The 14,983-nt window shown below is 36.4% G+C and overlaps 1 long non-coding RNA gene across 1 annotated transcript; it reads left to right on the plus strand.

The window, feature by feature from the left end:
- The first annotated feature begins 453 nt into the window (after positions 1-453).
- LOC113882022 lies at positions 454-5,970 on the plus strand. The gene is made up of 3 exons (XR_003508256.1): positions 454-551; positions 3,782-3,835; positions 5,239-5,970. It is a non-coding gene; the product is annotated as an uncharacterized LOC113882022 (long non-coding RNA).
- Positions 5,971-14,983: the final 9,013 nt, after the last annotated feature.

The following is a 14,983-nucleotide window of genomic DNA, read 5'->3' on the forward strand; positions in this document are numbered from 1 at the left end:
ACAGACAGGTTATAAACAATTATGGGACTGTAAAATTAAGAATCAGCCACCCTCAATGTCCCAGGTAGATTTTCCACAAACTGTAAGATTAATAAGTTTAGATTGTAATATATATATATATACACACACATACATACACACTTCCTTACTCTGAAAAAGGGAATAACAGAATTCTAGAAGGTTGGTATGATAATATTTTACTTAAATATCTACCTCTATGCTATTCTCTTGAAAATAATATAATAAAAGCAGGAAGAAGGACAGCCGTTCTTCACAGGGTTGTTAAATGTGTGTGTGTCTTCACATAAGCATGTATATCAGCTTTAGGTTCATGTGAGACTGTATTTATTACCATCATATGAAGAAGAAGAGTAAAGTACAGTCCAGAGTTTCTTTCTCTGGTGCTTCCTGCTCTTGTGCCACCCTCATATCCGTGTTGGTTACAGAACAGGGAGGAAGACAGCTGGATGGTCTGACTGAAGCTTCAGTATTTCAGAGGGGGCTCAAGAGAAGAGAGGAAACTGACACTGCTTTGCTGGTAACTAAGCCAGGTGAGTTAACAGTATTTTGTTTCCTGAGAATTTAGAAATGTAGTGTGTGTGTGTGTGTGTGTGTGCATGAAGGGCCTGAGAAAGCTCCATAGAGACATGGTAAATTTAGATAAAAGGGTCTAGATTTAGTGGCTCTGATTCTCATGATTTGTTCATCTTTATTTTTTTCTTTTCCTAGTTAGAAAACCTTAAGAACTCCTCTAGAAGAGCCGAACGCTCTCCAGTATTGGATATTGTGCTTTCACCCTGCTCTCTCTGGCTCTCACAACTAGTCTGGCTCTTTCCCTATTGGTCATGGATCCCTTCCATGGTCTCTGTGTCCTTCCTTCATTTCTGAATTCTCCTTCCACCATCATCTGTCCAAGGGACATTTTTTTCTGTAGGTGAGAACATTCTGAGTCCTGTTTCTGCCTTGTACTTCTCTACTTAAAATCAATCCTTTATAAACTGAAATCCCTCATAAGACTTCTTTGTACTCTTTTACTTATTTAATATTAATGTCTAAAACAGGATGTGCTTCCCTGGTGGCTCAGCAGTAAAGGATCCACCTGCAATGCAGGAGACTTGCAAGAGGCATGGATTTGATCTCTGGGTCAGGCAGATCCCCTGGAGAGGGAAATGGCAACCCACTCCAGAATTCTTGCCTGGGAAATCTCAAGGACAGACAACACGGCAGGCTACAGTCTATGGGGTTGTGAGAGTCTGACATGACTTAGCCACTAAACAACAGCAACAACAAAACAGGATATGAAAACCATGATAATAGAATGCATGTGCAAAGAGACCTGTAAGATTTAAAAACATAATGCTCTCCACTTTCCTTCATACAGATGCTCAAATCAAAGCTTTAGTTTTTAAGGAAACAGAAGAATTGAACCAATTAGAGTTTTGCTGCCAATTTGAGAGTACTATGCTCTGTCATCCCATAAGAGAATAGTTTACCTGTAGAACTGGCATTGCTGTATCACAAAAAATTGCGAGCTATTTTGTAAATATTTTCCTTTCTTTTCTTGAGTATATCTTTTGAAGAACAAAATTTAAAAATTTTAAGATCCAACGTATAAATTATTTTTGATGCATGTTTTATATGTTCCAAGAAATATTTGCCTAAAGTCTTGAAAATTTCCCGTGTGTGCTTATCTAGAACATCTATAACTTGTTTTATATGCAACTCTATTAATATTTGATTTTTTTAATATTATGACGTTAGAGTTGCTGCTTATTTTTTTCCAAGTGGATACTCAGTTTTTCCAATGCCATTCATTGAAAAATTATTCTTTCTCCCATTTAATGAGTTTGGCACTTTTATTGCTATTAAAGCATACAAATAAGGGTGGATTTCTGTATTTCTCAGGTTCATTAGTCTATATATCTCTCCTAATGCTGACATACTTCTGAGTTAATGTACCTTTATTGAATTAAAACTATATATATAAACTCTCACTTTTTTCTTCATTTTAATATTGTTTTGACTGATCTATGCCCTTCAGTATCAGTTTGTGAATTTCCACAAAGGAAAAGGCAGCAAAATTGTTCATGGGGATGAGGTTGGTGCTATCGATGATTTTAGGGAGAATAGACAATTAACTGGAGAAGGCACTGGTGACCCACTCCAGTACTCTTGCCTGGGAAATCCCATGGACAGAGGAGCCTGGTTGGCTGCAGTTCATGGGGTTGTGGAGTTGGACATGACTGAGCGACTTCACTTTCACTTTTCCCTTTCATGCATTGGAGAAGGAAATGGCAACCCACTCCAGTGTTCTTGCCTGGAGAATCTCAGGGAAGGAGGAGCCTGGTGGGTTGCCGTCTATGGGGTCGCACAGAATTGGACACGACTGATGCGACAGCAGCAGCAGCAGACAATTAACAATTATGAGTCTTATAAATTGTAAAAAAAGAAAAAAAAAGGAATTTTTCTCCTTTCATGCTTTCTTTAATTTTTCCTAACAATAATCTTCAGTTTTCACTGAAGATATCCTGCATGTCTTTTGTTATGTATAGTCGCAAGTATTTCACACTTTTGTTAATACAAATGCATTTTCTATATTTAATTTGTCATGTCTATTGCTAATCCATAAAGTTAAAAACAATATTCTGTAACCTTGCTAAATACTCTTATTAGTTGCAGATGTTGTAGATTCCTTAGAAAATTTACATGTATATTCTACACATTATCTGCAAATAGAGATAGTGTTAGTTTTTAACTTTCTAATTTTAAAATGTTCTTTTCCTTCTTACTGCAATGGCTAGTACCTCAAGTAAATTATTGATGAAAAGTGGTGAGAATGGGTTCCTTTTCCTGTGTTTCAATCTTGAAGGAAAACATTCAATATTTCAACATTAAGTACAATATAAGCTTTAGGATTTTTTCATGAATGTCATTGATCAAGTTGAGGAGATTCCCCCCCCCCCATTACTATTACAATGGAATTTGAATTTTTTTAAAACCACGAACAGATGGCATATTCTGTCAAACACTTTTTAAAAAGTCCTTGAAATTATTATCTGTTTTTTTCCCTTTATTTTATTAATATGAAGAGTTGCACTGATTGCTTTAAGAGTATTGAACAGTCTTGCAGTGGGGACAAATTCTGCTGACCCCAGTCTTCTCATATATTTTAGATTTGGAGTTGCAGTTTCTTTGTAAAGGATTTCTTTTATTTTTGCTTATTAGTGCTGTTGGTGTGAAACTTACTTTTTCGGTAATATCTTTGCCTGGTTTTGTTTTCTGATATATATTGATCTCATGAAACAAATTGATAAATGTTTCCTCATTTACTATTTTTTGCAAGAGTTTGTAAAAGACTTGTTATTTCTTCTTTAAATAGTCAGAAGAATTCACCAGTGAAATCACTGTTCTGGACTTTTTTTGAGGAAAGGTTTTGATAAATTCTATTTCTTTAATAGACTTAGGGATAATGATATTCTATGTTTCTCTTGCATCACCTCTAGTAGGTTGTATTTTCAAGGAATTTTTAAAAATTTAATAAAGGTTGTCCAATTTACCCTATAAGTTGATAAAATCTTCTCTCATTATCCTTTTAATATATACAGAATTTATGGTGACAGCTCTACGTTTGTTCCTAATGTTGGTGATTTGTAATATCTCTTGATCTGTATTATTCTTGATCTGATAGATGAATATTTTATCAGTTGTGTTGCTCTCTGCAAAGACCCAAATTTTGACTTTTAAAATTTTTTCCCAATTATTTGTTTCTTTTATTTTGTAGATTTTTGTTGTTTTGCGGAAGTTGACAAGTTGCTAAAAAAGCACTCAAAGTAGTGTAAGTATTGCCTTTCTTCTAGTTATATTCTGCATTCAATTTGCTTCTAGAGTATGTTCTGCAGTGCATTGGTGTAATTCTTGATATGGTTGGATGCACATCTACCATTTTGTATAATATATTTTTACTTACCTCCTCTGATTTTTGTACTTTGTCTGCCCTTTTCAGTTTTCTTTGGATTATTCAAATAATTTCAGGATAGGATATTGTTTTATCTTTGACTTTTTCAGTTCTAACACTTTACATCGTTCTTGCATTTTATATTTATTCAAAATATAGAAACAGCAACAACATAGGTCCTTTTAACTCCCCTACCTTCTGTAATTTATGAAAATACACATCAATATTTGATTTTTTATAAAACAGATATTTATGTCTTTAGAAGAAAATAAGAGGAAAGTTACCTATTTTATATACCTAGATATTTATTCTGATGGCTCAGACAATGAAGAATCTGCACACAATGCATGAGACCCTGGTTCAATTCCTGGATCAGGAAGATCCCCTGGAGAAGGGAATGGCTACCCACTTTAGTAGTCTTGCCTAGAGAAGTCCATGTAAGCAGAGGAGCCTGGCAAGCTATAGTCCATGGGGTCATAGAGTTGGACACGACTGAGTGACTAAGATTTAACTACACATATACACATAGATATTTACCACTTCTGATGTTTATTTTCTGATGCTCCGACTTTTCTTCTGGAATTATTTCCCTTGTGAATTACTTAAACATAAGATCTGAAATCATAAAACCACTAGCAGGAAACAGGATCTCAAAGCAATATCTTCACTCTTGTGTTCATTGCTGCATTATACAACAACAAAGACATTGAAAACATAATTGTACATCAATAGACAAGTATATAAGGAGAATATGTATAGGATGCAATGATATATTATTCAGCCTTAAGAAAGAATAAAATATTACCTTTTTTGACAAGATGAATGAGCATGGGAGACATTTTGCTAAGTGTAATAGGCCAGACATATAAAGATAAATATTGCATGATCTGATTTATATGTGAACTCAAAAAAAAAAAAAAAAAAATCCAAACACAGAAATGGAGTAGATGGTTGCTCTACCAGGAACTGGAGCATGAAGAAAAGGGAGAATTTTTTTTAAAAAGGAAAGAAAATGAAGGTAGAATGATTGTTCCCAGAGATTGAAAAGAGGGAACCATAGGTACTATTTTTTAATGGGTACAGAGTTTCAGTGTTGCAAGATGGTTGTTCATGATGGTTGCACAATATGAATATACTTAACACAACCAAATTCTACACTGGAAAATGGTTAAGATAATAAATTTTGTTATGTGTATTTCATCAGAGTAAGAAAACTGGGAAATTGAATGAATTTAACAAAAATTATGAAGTAAATGATTTTAATATTTTTCCTTTTCATGCAGAAAGAGGTCATGAGAAAGTCACAGTGGAAACCGGTTCCAGGCAAGAAACAATCCTATAAATTTTGCTATTTCATTGGCAAGAACTCATAATATAATCAAATAAAGTAGCAATGGAGATAGATAATATACTTTGTCTGGGACATTGATTCTAATGGATCTCTCCTCTTATCAGCTGTGTGTCAAAAGAAGCAGGAGCCAAGTGCACTGTGTGGCCTGTGATCTACTTTTCACTTACATGATATGTGAAGCAATTATTCTAGAATGTTGCCATTTTTTTCCCGTACAATAATATAATTATTAGGACTATAGCATCCTGTTTCTAATGCCATTTCTTCAACTTATTTTTTAATTTCAAGAGGATTCAACTAAGGAATATATCGAATTAATACATATGCTGGGCTTTATCTGACTACTGCTAAAACAGTTTTGGGCAGAGCAGTGCCTTTACTCTGCTGTTTTTCTATCTCTTTATGAGCATCTTTCTTGTGTAAGTGTAGGTTTTTATTTTATTCTGAAAAATGTAGAAGCCTCAACGAAAAATCAATGCTTGTTATATATACATCTTTATCCCAGAGGAAGTGCTACTCTTTCTCCTAATATGGAATCATTTTCAAGTTTAGTTGTTTTGACAGCAAATGGTGTATTCTAGTAAAACAGTGTTTACTCTCTTTGTTAAGATGGTCTTTGAACTTCCTGGTTACAAAATGTGTATCAATTAGAGCGCCAGACAAAACTATAAAAGTGTATAATTCTTTATCCTCCTTCCTTCTTGATATTGTGTCCTCATATTGATTTGCTTCTTTCTCAATTATTTTATTCATGAATGTGAAGAAGTTAAAGATAATTCCTATAAATCTATACTTGTGGGTACATAAATGGATACTAGTGGGTTGCATAGTATTGAACACGACTGAAGCGACTTAGCACGCATGCATGCTATGGACAAAATTGAGACCTTAGATATGGCGCATCTGTATGCATGAGTTTATGTGTACCTACAAGCAATGTATGCATGCTTGTATGTGTGTGTAAGAATGTGTTTATCTGACTTGTGATAGGATTAATTTTAAACATAAATTTTGAATTAATTGTGCATTTGATTTGTATTTACATTATGTTTTTATTGATCCCCCTTTTTTTATTTTTCAGAAGATCCTCAGGAAAAAAAGGGTAAAATCTCTGAAAACTTGTTACACACAGACTGCTCTCACATGATTGATTTCTTGAGCCCTTGAGATTCCCATGTTCTTAATCTATACACCTCTCCTTGTCTTGTTCTTTTCCTATGTCTCTACCTTTCCCTTCCTAATTTTTAAGCTGAAGATCTTCAGATTATGTTCTCTTTCCTTAGATTCTCTAATAATCTTTTTCAGTTCTCATTTTTTCTGCTCCATATAATTTTTTCCTGTAATCATCAGTATTTTCTGTCTTTCTGTGACCTGTTATAGTTTCATTAAGAAGTTGTTGAGATGAAGAGCATTCAGTTGAAAGGCACACTGTTTCCATTCTGCATATTTTTGCAGAACACATTGCAAAATGGGAACTCTGGCACATATCTCAAGTTTAAGGGCTCGTTTCAATGCCAATGAAACTTGCCCAAACTAAAAGACATGAGAAGTGATCTCACATACTGAGTGAAATTTGCCCATCCTTTGTCTTCCAAAGCCTATGAAATTTATGTTACAATCCATTAGACAATGAGAAATTAAGGCTTATTCTCTGTGGCAGAATTTATTGTCCAAAGAATCCCAGGTGTAAAAATATTTCCCATTAGTATTCTCAGAATTTTTTTAACCAAAACACTGTTTTGTGATTTGGGTGTTTTCAGTGTCACATTTATCATTAATACAAACTGCAATTTCTATTAAATATGTAAAGAGGAGTTCTATAGCACAGGGAGTGTTCAAACACTGTGTATCTGTTAATTCTCAATTTTTCACATGTAATGCATGGGCAACTGTTATTGTAAGTTTTTTAAAAACATATTTCTTATACACTTCTTAGAAGGTTGAACAACCTCTTTTAATGATAGTTATTCAAAGAGAATTCAACTCAAGAATATACTGATTTTCATGTATATAATCTTTATGTGACTATTGCCACAGATAGAGTAGTGGAAAGATGGGCAGCTTTATACTGTTCTTTTCATCTATTTCAAGGTATCTCTCTTATGAATAAGTGTGTATTTTCATTTTATTATTAAGATGTAGGAGGCAAAATACAAGAGGGATGATTGCTATATCTTGTATCCCAGAGAAAGACAACAGCATTTCAGTCTACTTCCTTGTATGGTATACTGGCAACCTTGTTCCTTTTCAATAAGTGGTATAAGGAAGTAAAACACACACACAGTTTTTTCTGATTGGTGAGATGGCTTTCAATCTTGTAGCACCAATTCTCAGAAATGTGTGCCAGTTAGGATCGCAGCGAGAACTATAACAGTCTTTGAAAGTTCTGTCTTCCTTTCTTCCTGACATTGGGCCTGACATAAATATGAAGAAGAAAGTGGCAAATCACATTAATGTATTTCCCTGTGTACATATCAAAGTATTATCTGCTTTTTGTATTTTCTCCAAACCCCTTAAATCATCATTTTCATTGGATTTCCACATGTTTATTTTCTTCAAACTTATCTTTGCCCGGACGGTAGCCATCATCATTTGCTATTCAAATACCCCACTCTCTTTCTTACTTAATATGTCTTTTTGTTGCAACCTATGCAGATGTCCTTTTCATTATAGGGGACTGGAATGCAAAAGTAGGAAGTCAAGAAACACCTGGAGTAACAGGCAAATTTGGCCTTGGAATATGGAATGAAGCAGGGCAAAGACTAATAGAGTTTTGCCAAGAAAATGCACTGGTCATAGCAAACACCCTCTTCCAACAACACAAGAGAAGACTCTATACATGGACCTCACCAGATGGTCAACACTGAAATCAGATTGATTATATTCTTTGCAGCCAAAGATGGAGAAGCTCTATACAATAAGCAAAAACAAGACCAGGAGCTGACTGTGGCTCAGATCATGAACTCCTTATTGCCAAATTCAGACTGAAATTGAAGAAAGTAGGGAAAACCACTAGACCATTCAGGTATGACCTAAATCAAATCCCTTATGATTATACAGTGGAAGTGAGAAATAGATTTAAGGGCCTAGATCTGATAGATAGAGTGCCTGATGAACTCTGGAATGAGGTTTGTGACATTGTACAGGAGACAGGGATCAAGACCATCCCCATGGAAAAGAAATGCAAAAAAGTAAAATGGCTGTCTGGGGAGGCCTTACAAATAGCTATGAAAAGAAGAGAAGTGAAAAGCAAAGGAGAAAAGGAAAGATATAAGCATCTGAATGCAGAGTTCCAAAGAATAGCAAGAAGAGATAAGAAAGCCTTCTTCAGCGATCAATGCAAAGAAATAGAGGAAAACAACACAATGGGAAAGACTAGAGACCTCTTCAAGAAAATTAGAGATACCAAGGGAATATTTCTTGCAAAGATGGGCTCAATAAAGGACAGAAATGGTATGGACCTAAAAGAAGCAGAAGATATTAAGAAAAGATGGCAAGAATACACAGAAGAAATGTACAAAAAGATCTTCATGACTCAGGTAATCACTATGGTGTGATCACTGACCTAGAGCCAGACATCCTGGAATGTGAAGTCAGTGGGCCTTAGAAAGCATCACTATTAACAAAGCTAGTGGAGCTGATGGAATTCCAGTTGAGCTGTTTCAAATCCTGAAAGATGATGCTGTGAAAGTGCTGCAGTCAATATGCCAGCAACTTTGGAAAACTCAGCAGTGGCCACAGAACTGGAAAAGGTCAGTTTTCATTCCAATCCCAAAGAAAGGCAATGCCAAAGAATGCTCAAACTACTGCAAAATAGCACTCATCTCACACGCTAGTAAAGTAATGCTCAAAATTCTCCAAGCCAGGATTCAGCAATATGTCAACCGTGAACTTCCTGATGTTCAAGCTGGTTTTAGAAAAGGCAAAGGAACCAGAGGTTAAATTGCCAACATCTGCTGGATCATCAAAAAAGCAAGAGAGTTCCAGAAAAACATCTGTTTCTGCTCTATTGACTATGCCAAATCTTTGACTGTGTGGATCACAGTAAACTGTGGAAAATTTTTTTTTCTTTTTTTTTTAAATTTTATTTTATTTTTAAACTTTACAAATTGTGTTAGTTTTGCCAAATATAAAAATGAATCCACCACAGGTATACGTGTGTTCCCCATCCTGAACCCTCCTCCCTCCTCCCTCCCCATACCATCCCTCTGGGTCGTCCCAGTGCACCAGCCCCAAGCATCCAGTATTGTGCATGGAACCTGGACTGGCAACTCGTTTCATACATGATATTATACATGTTTCAATGCCACTCTCCCAAATCTTCCCACCCTCTCCCTCACCCACAAAGTCCATAAGCCTTCTATACATCAGTGTCTCTTTTGCTGTCTCATACACAGGATTATTGTTACCCTCTTTCTAAATTCCATATATATGCATTAGTATACTATATTGGTGTTTTTCTTTCTGGATTACTTCACTCTGTAATAGGCTCCAGTTTCATCCACCTCGTTAGAACTGATTCAAATGTATTCTTTTTAATGGCTGAGTAATACTCCATTGTGTATATGTACCGTAGCTTTCTTATCCATTCATCTGCTGATGGACATCTAGGTTGCTTCCATGTCCTGGCTACTATAAACATTGCTGCGATGAACCTTGGTGTACATGTGTCTCTTTCTCTTCTGGTTTCCTCAGTGTGTATGCCCAATAGTGGGATTGCCGGATTGCGGGGAGCGAGCTCCGCCTGTGGCAAAGGTCATGAGGAAGGAGGCTCGGCATACGCAAAGGCGGGATCGAGCCTCAGGAGAACCCCTGGAAATTCTCGAGCATCTACCCCCAAAACCAGAGTCTGCCTACTTTCCACTTTGTGCTTTCACCTACACCTCAGACTCTACAGGGGGCTGTCCCCCACTACCTCTCTCTGAAAAAAGAGTTAGCTTACAGCTCCAGTTAATAATTCCTGGGTGTGACAGTGTTTCAACCTACAAACTCCTTTGGAAATCCTCTAGCCTGCCTGAATAGGTTTTTCTGGCCACATGTGATTGCTCAGAGCCTCCCAACTGTGAGAGGCATGAGATGTTCTAAACTGTCTAATTATAGATTCCTTTGAGCAGTTAAAAGATTGATTAGAAATTGTATTGGTGAAGGGTTTTTCACTTGTTGGACCAATGTTTGCTGCTAAGTCTCCATATCCCTTACCTGCTGTGTCCCTGGCAGTGTATTGATTAATATAATTGGTGTAAATAGTAGCTTTAATGTTTATAACCTGGGACCCTTGAGTTAATTTTTTTCTTGTTATAGCCCACCACACCTTTGCTCTGTAGGAATGCAACTTTATCTAATGCTTTTGGAGGGTGGCGCTTGACTTATCTCCTTTAGAGAAAAATAAGTTTTCTGAAGAAAGGGTCTTAAAATGTTAACAGGCCTCCAGGCCAGAAGATGATGCAAATCACCTAAACTTTTGCATATGATAAGTTTGCAGGAAGAAAGCCTGGCTTACTTTTTTTTTTTTTTTTAATTTTATTTTATTTTTAAACTTTACATAATTGTATTAGTTTTGCCAAACATCAAAATGAATCCACCACAGGTATACATGTGTTCCCCATCCTGAACCCTCCTCCCTCCTCCCTCCCCATACCATCCCTCTGGGTCGTCCCAGTGCACTAGCCCCAAGCATCCAGTATCGTGCATCGAACCTGGACTGGCAACTCGTTTCTTACATGATATTTTACATGTTACAATGTCATTCTCCCAAATCTTCCCACCCTCTCCCTCTCCCACAGAGTCCATAAGACTGTTCTATACATCAGTGTCTCTTTTGCTGTCTTGTACACAGGGTTATTGTTACCATCTTTCTAAATTCCATATATATGCGTTAGAATACTGTATTTATGTTTTTCCTTCTGGCTTACTTCACTCTGTATAATAGGCTCCAGTTTCATCCACCTCATTAGAACTGATTCAAATGTATTCTTTTTAATGGCTGAGTAATACTCCATTGTGTATATGTACCACAGCTTTCTTATCCATTCATCTGCTGATGGACATCTAGGTTGCTTCCATGTCTTGGCTATTATAAACAGTGCTGCGATGAACATTGGGGTACACGTGTCTCTTTCCCTTCTGGTTTCCTCAGTGTGTATGCCCAGCAGTGGGGTTGCTGGATCATAAGGCAGTTCTATTTCCAGTTTTTTAAGGAATCTCCACACTGTTCTCCATAGTGGCTGTACTAGTTTGCATTCCCACCAACAGTGTAAGAGGGTTCCCTTTTCTCCACACCCTCTCCAGCATTTATTATTTGTAGACTTTTGGATCGCAGCCATTCTGACTGGTGTGAAATGGTACCTCATAGTGGTTTTGATTTGCATTTCTCTGATAATGAGTGATGTTGAGCATCTTTTCATGTGTTTGTTAGCCATCTGTATGTCTTTTTTGGAGAAATGTCTATTTAGTTCTTTGGCCCATTTTTTGATTGGGTCGTTTATTTTTCTGGAGTTGAGGTGTAGGAGTTGCTTGTATATTTTTGAGATTAGTTGTTTGTCGGTTGCTTCATTTGCTATTATTTTCTCCCATTCTGAAGGCTGTCTTTTCACCTTGCTAATAGTTTCCTTTGATGTGCAGAAGCTTTTAAGGTTAATTAGGTCCCATTTGTTTATTTTTGCTTTTATTTCCAATATTCTGGGAGGTGGGTCATAGAGGATCCTGCTGTGATGTATGTCGGAGAGTGTTTTGCCTATGTTCTCCTCTAGGAGTTTTATAGTTTCTGGTCTTACGTTTAGATCTTTAATCCATTTTGAGTTTATTTTTGTGTATGGTGTTAGAAAGTGGTCCAGTTTCATTCTTTTACAAGTGGTTGACCAGATTTCCCAGCACCACTTGTTAAAGAGATTGTCTTTAATCCATTGTATATTCTTGCCTCCTTTGTCGAAGATAAGGTGTCCATATGTGCGTGGATTTATCTCTGGGCTTTCTATTTTATTCCATTGATCAATATTTCTGTCTTTGTGCCAGTACCATACTGTCTTGATAACTGTGGCTTTGTAGTAGAGCCTGAAGTCAGGTAGGTTGATTCCTCCAGTTCCATTCTTCTTTCTCAAGATCGCTTTGGCTATTCGAGGTTTTTTGTATTTCCACACAAATTGTGAAATTATTTGTTCTAGCTCTGTGAAGAATACTGTTGGTAGCTTGATAGGGATTGCGTTGAATCTATAAATTGCTTTGGGTAGTATACTCATTTTCACTATATTGATTCTTCCAATCCATGAACATGGTATATTTCTCCATCTATTAGTGTCCTCTTTGATTTCTTTCACCAGTGTTTTATAGTTTTCTATATATAGGTCTTTAGTTTCTTTAGGTAGATATATTCCTAAGTATTTTATTCTTTCTGTTGCAATGGTGAATGGAATTGTTTCCTTAATTTCTCTTTCTGTTTTCTCATTATTAGTGTATAGGAATGCAAGGGATTTCTGTGTGTTGATTTTATATCCTGCAACTTTACTGTAGTCATTGATTATTTCTAGTAATTTTCTGGTGGAGTCTTTAGGGTTTTCTATGTAGAGGATCATGTCATCTGCAAATAGTGAGAGTTTTACTTCTTCTTTTCCAATTTGGATTCCTTTTATTTCTTTTTCTGCTCTGATTGCTGTGAAAGCCTGGCTTACTACATGACTCTACCCCTTCCCCCATTATCCTCTATGCATAACTTAAGGTATAAAAACTACTTTGGAAAAAAAAGTGCGGGCCTTGTTGACTGAAACTTGGTCTCCCCATGTCGTTCTTTCTCTCACCTTCTGGCTGAATTATTCAGCCTCTTTTATCCACTGAATTTCCTCACTGAGCTATCCTTATTTCAGCCTCTTTTCTTCACCGAATTTTCCTACTGAGCTATCCTTATTCTATTACTCTTTATATCATTAATTAACGTTTAATTAAGCAGTTGTTTCCTGATCCTCGCTCACGCCGTCCCCGCTTCAAATTCCCTGGATCCACCGGGGCTGGACCCTGGCACTGGATCATAAGGCAGTTCTATTTCCAGTTTTTTAAGGAATCTCCACACTGTTCTCCATAGGGGCTGTACTAGTTTGCATTCCCACCAACAGTGTAAGAGGGTTCCCTTTTCTCCACACCCTCTCCAGCATTTATTGCTTGTAGACTTTTGGATTGCAGCCATTCTGACTGGTGTGAAATGGTACCTCATAGTGGTTTTGATTTGCATTTCTCTGATAATGAGTGATGTTGAGCATCTTTTCATGTGTTTGTTAGCCATCTGTATGTCTTCTTTGGAGAAATGTCTGTTTAGTTCTTTGGCCCATTTTTTGATTGGGTCATTTATTTTTCTGGAGTTGAGCTGCAGGAGTTGCTTGTATATTTTTGAGATTAGTTGCTTGTCAGTTGCCTCATTTGCTATTATTTTCTCCCATTCTGAAGGCTGCCTTTTCACCTTGCTAATAGTTTCCTTTGATGTGCAGAAGCTTTTAAGTTTAATTAGGTCCCATTTTTTAAATTTTGCTTTTATTTCCAATATTCTGGGAGGTGGGTCATAGAGGATCCTGCTGTGATGTATGTCAGAGAGTGTTTTGCCAATGTTCTCCTCTAGGAGTTTTATACTTTCTGGTCTTATGTTTAGATCTTTAATCCACTTTGAATTTATTTTTGTGTATGTTAGAAAGTGTTCTAGTTTCATTCTTTTACAAGTGGTTGACCAGATTTCCCAGCACCACTTGTTAAAGAGATTGTGTTTAATCCATTGTATATTCTTGCCTCCTTTGTCAAAGATAAGGTGTCCATAGGTGCATGGATTTATCTCTGGGCTTTCTATTTTGTTCCATTGATCTATATTTCTGTCTTTGTGCCAGTACCATACTGTCTTGATGACTGTGGCTTTGTAGTAGAGCCTGAAGTCAGGTAGGTTGATTCCTCCAGTTCCATTCTTCTCTCTCAAGATAGCTTAGGCTATTTGAGGTTTTTTGTGTTTCCATACAAATTGTGAAATTATTTGTTCTAGCTCTGTGAAGAATACCATTGGTAGCTTGATAGGGATTGCATTGAATCTATAAATTGCTTTGGGTAGTGTACTCATTTTCACTATATTGATTCTTCCAATCCATGAACATGGTATATTTCTCCATCTATTAGTGCACTCTTTGATTTCTTTCACCAGTGTTTTATAGTTTTCTATATATAGGTCTTTAGTTTCTTTAGGTAGATATATTCCTAAGTATTTTATTCTTTCCGTTGCAATGGTGAATGGAATTGTTTCCTTAGTTTCTCTTTCTGTTTTCTCATTATTAGTGTATAGGAATGCAAGGGATTTCTGTGTGTTGATTTTATATCCTGCAACTTTACTATAGTCATTGATTAGTTCTAGTAATTTTCTGGTAGAGTCTTTAGGGTTTTCTATGTAGAGGATCATGTCATCTGCAAATAGTGAGAGTTTTACTTCTTCTTTTCCAATTTGGATTCCTTTTATTTCCTTTTCTGCTCTGATTGCTGTGGCCCAAACTTCCAAAACTATGTTGAATAGTGTTGGTGAAAGTGGCCACCCTTGTCTTGTTCCTGACTTTAGAGGAAATGCTTTCAATTTTTCACCATTGAGGATAATGTTTGCTGTGGGTTTGTCATATATAGCTTTTATTATGTTGAGGCATGTTCCTTCTATTCCTGCTTTCTGGCTG

The sequence above is a fragment of the Bos indicus x Bos taurus genome, chromosome 23 (assembly GCF_003369695.1).
Source record: "Bos indicus x Bos taurus breed Angus x Brahman F1 hybrid chromosome 23, Bos_hybrid_MaternalHap_v2.0, whole genome shotgun sequence".
Lineage (NCBI taxonomy): Eukaryota > Metazoa > Chordata > Mammalia > Artiodactyla > Bovidae > Bos > Bos indicus x Bos taurus.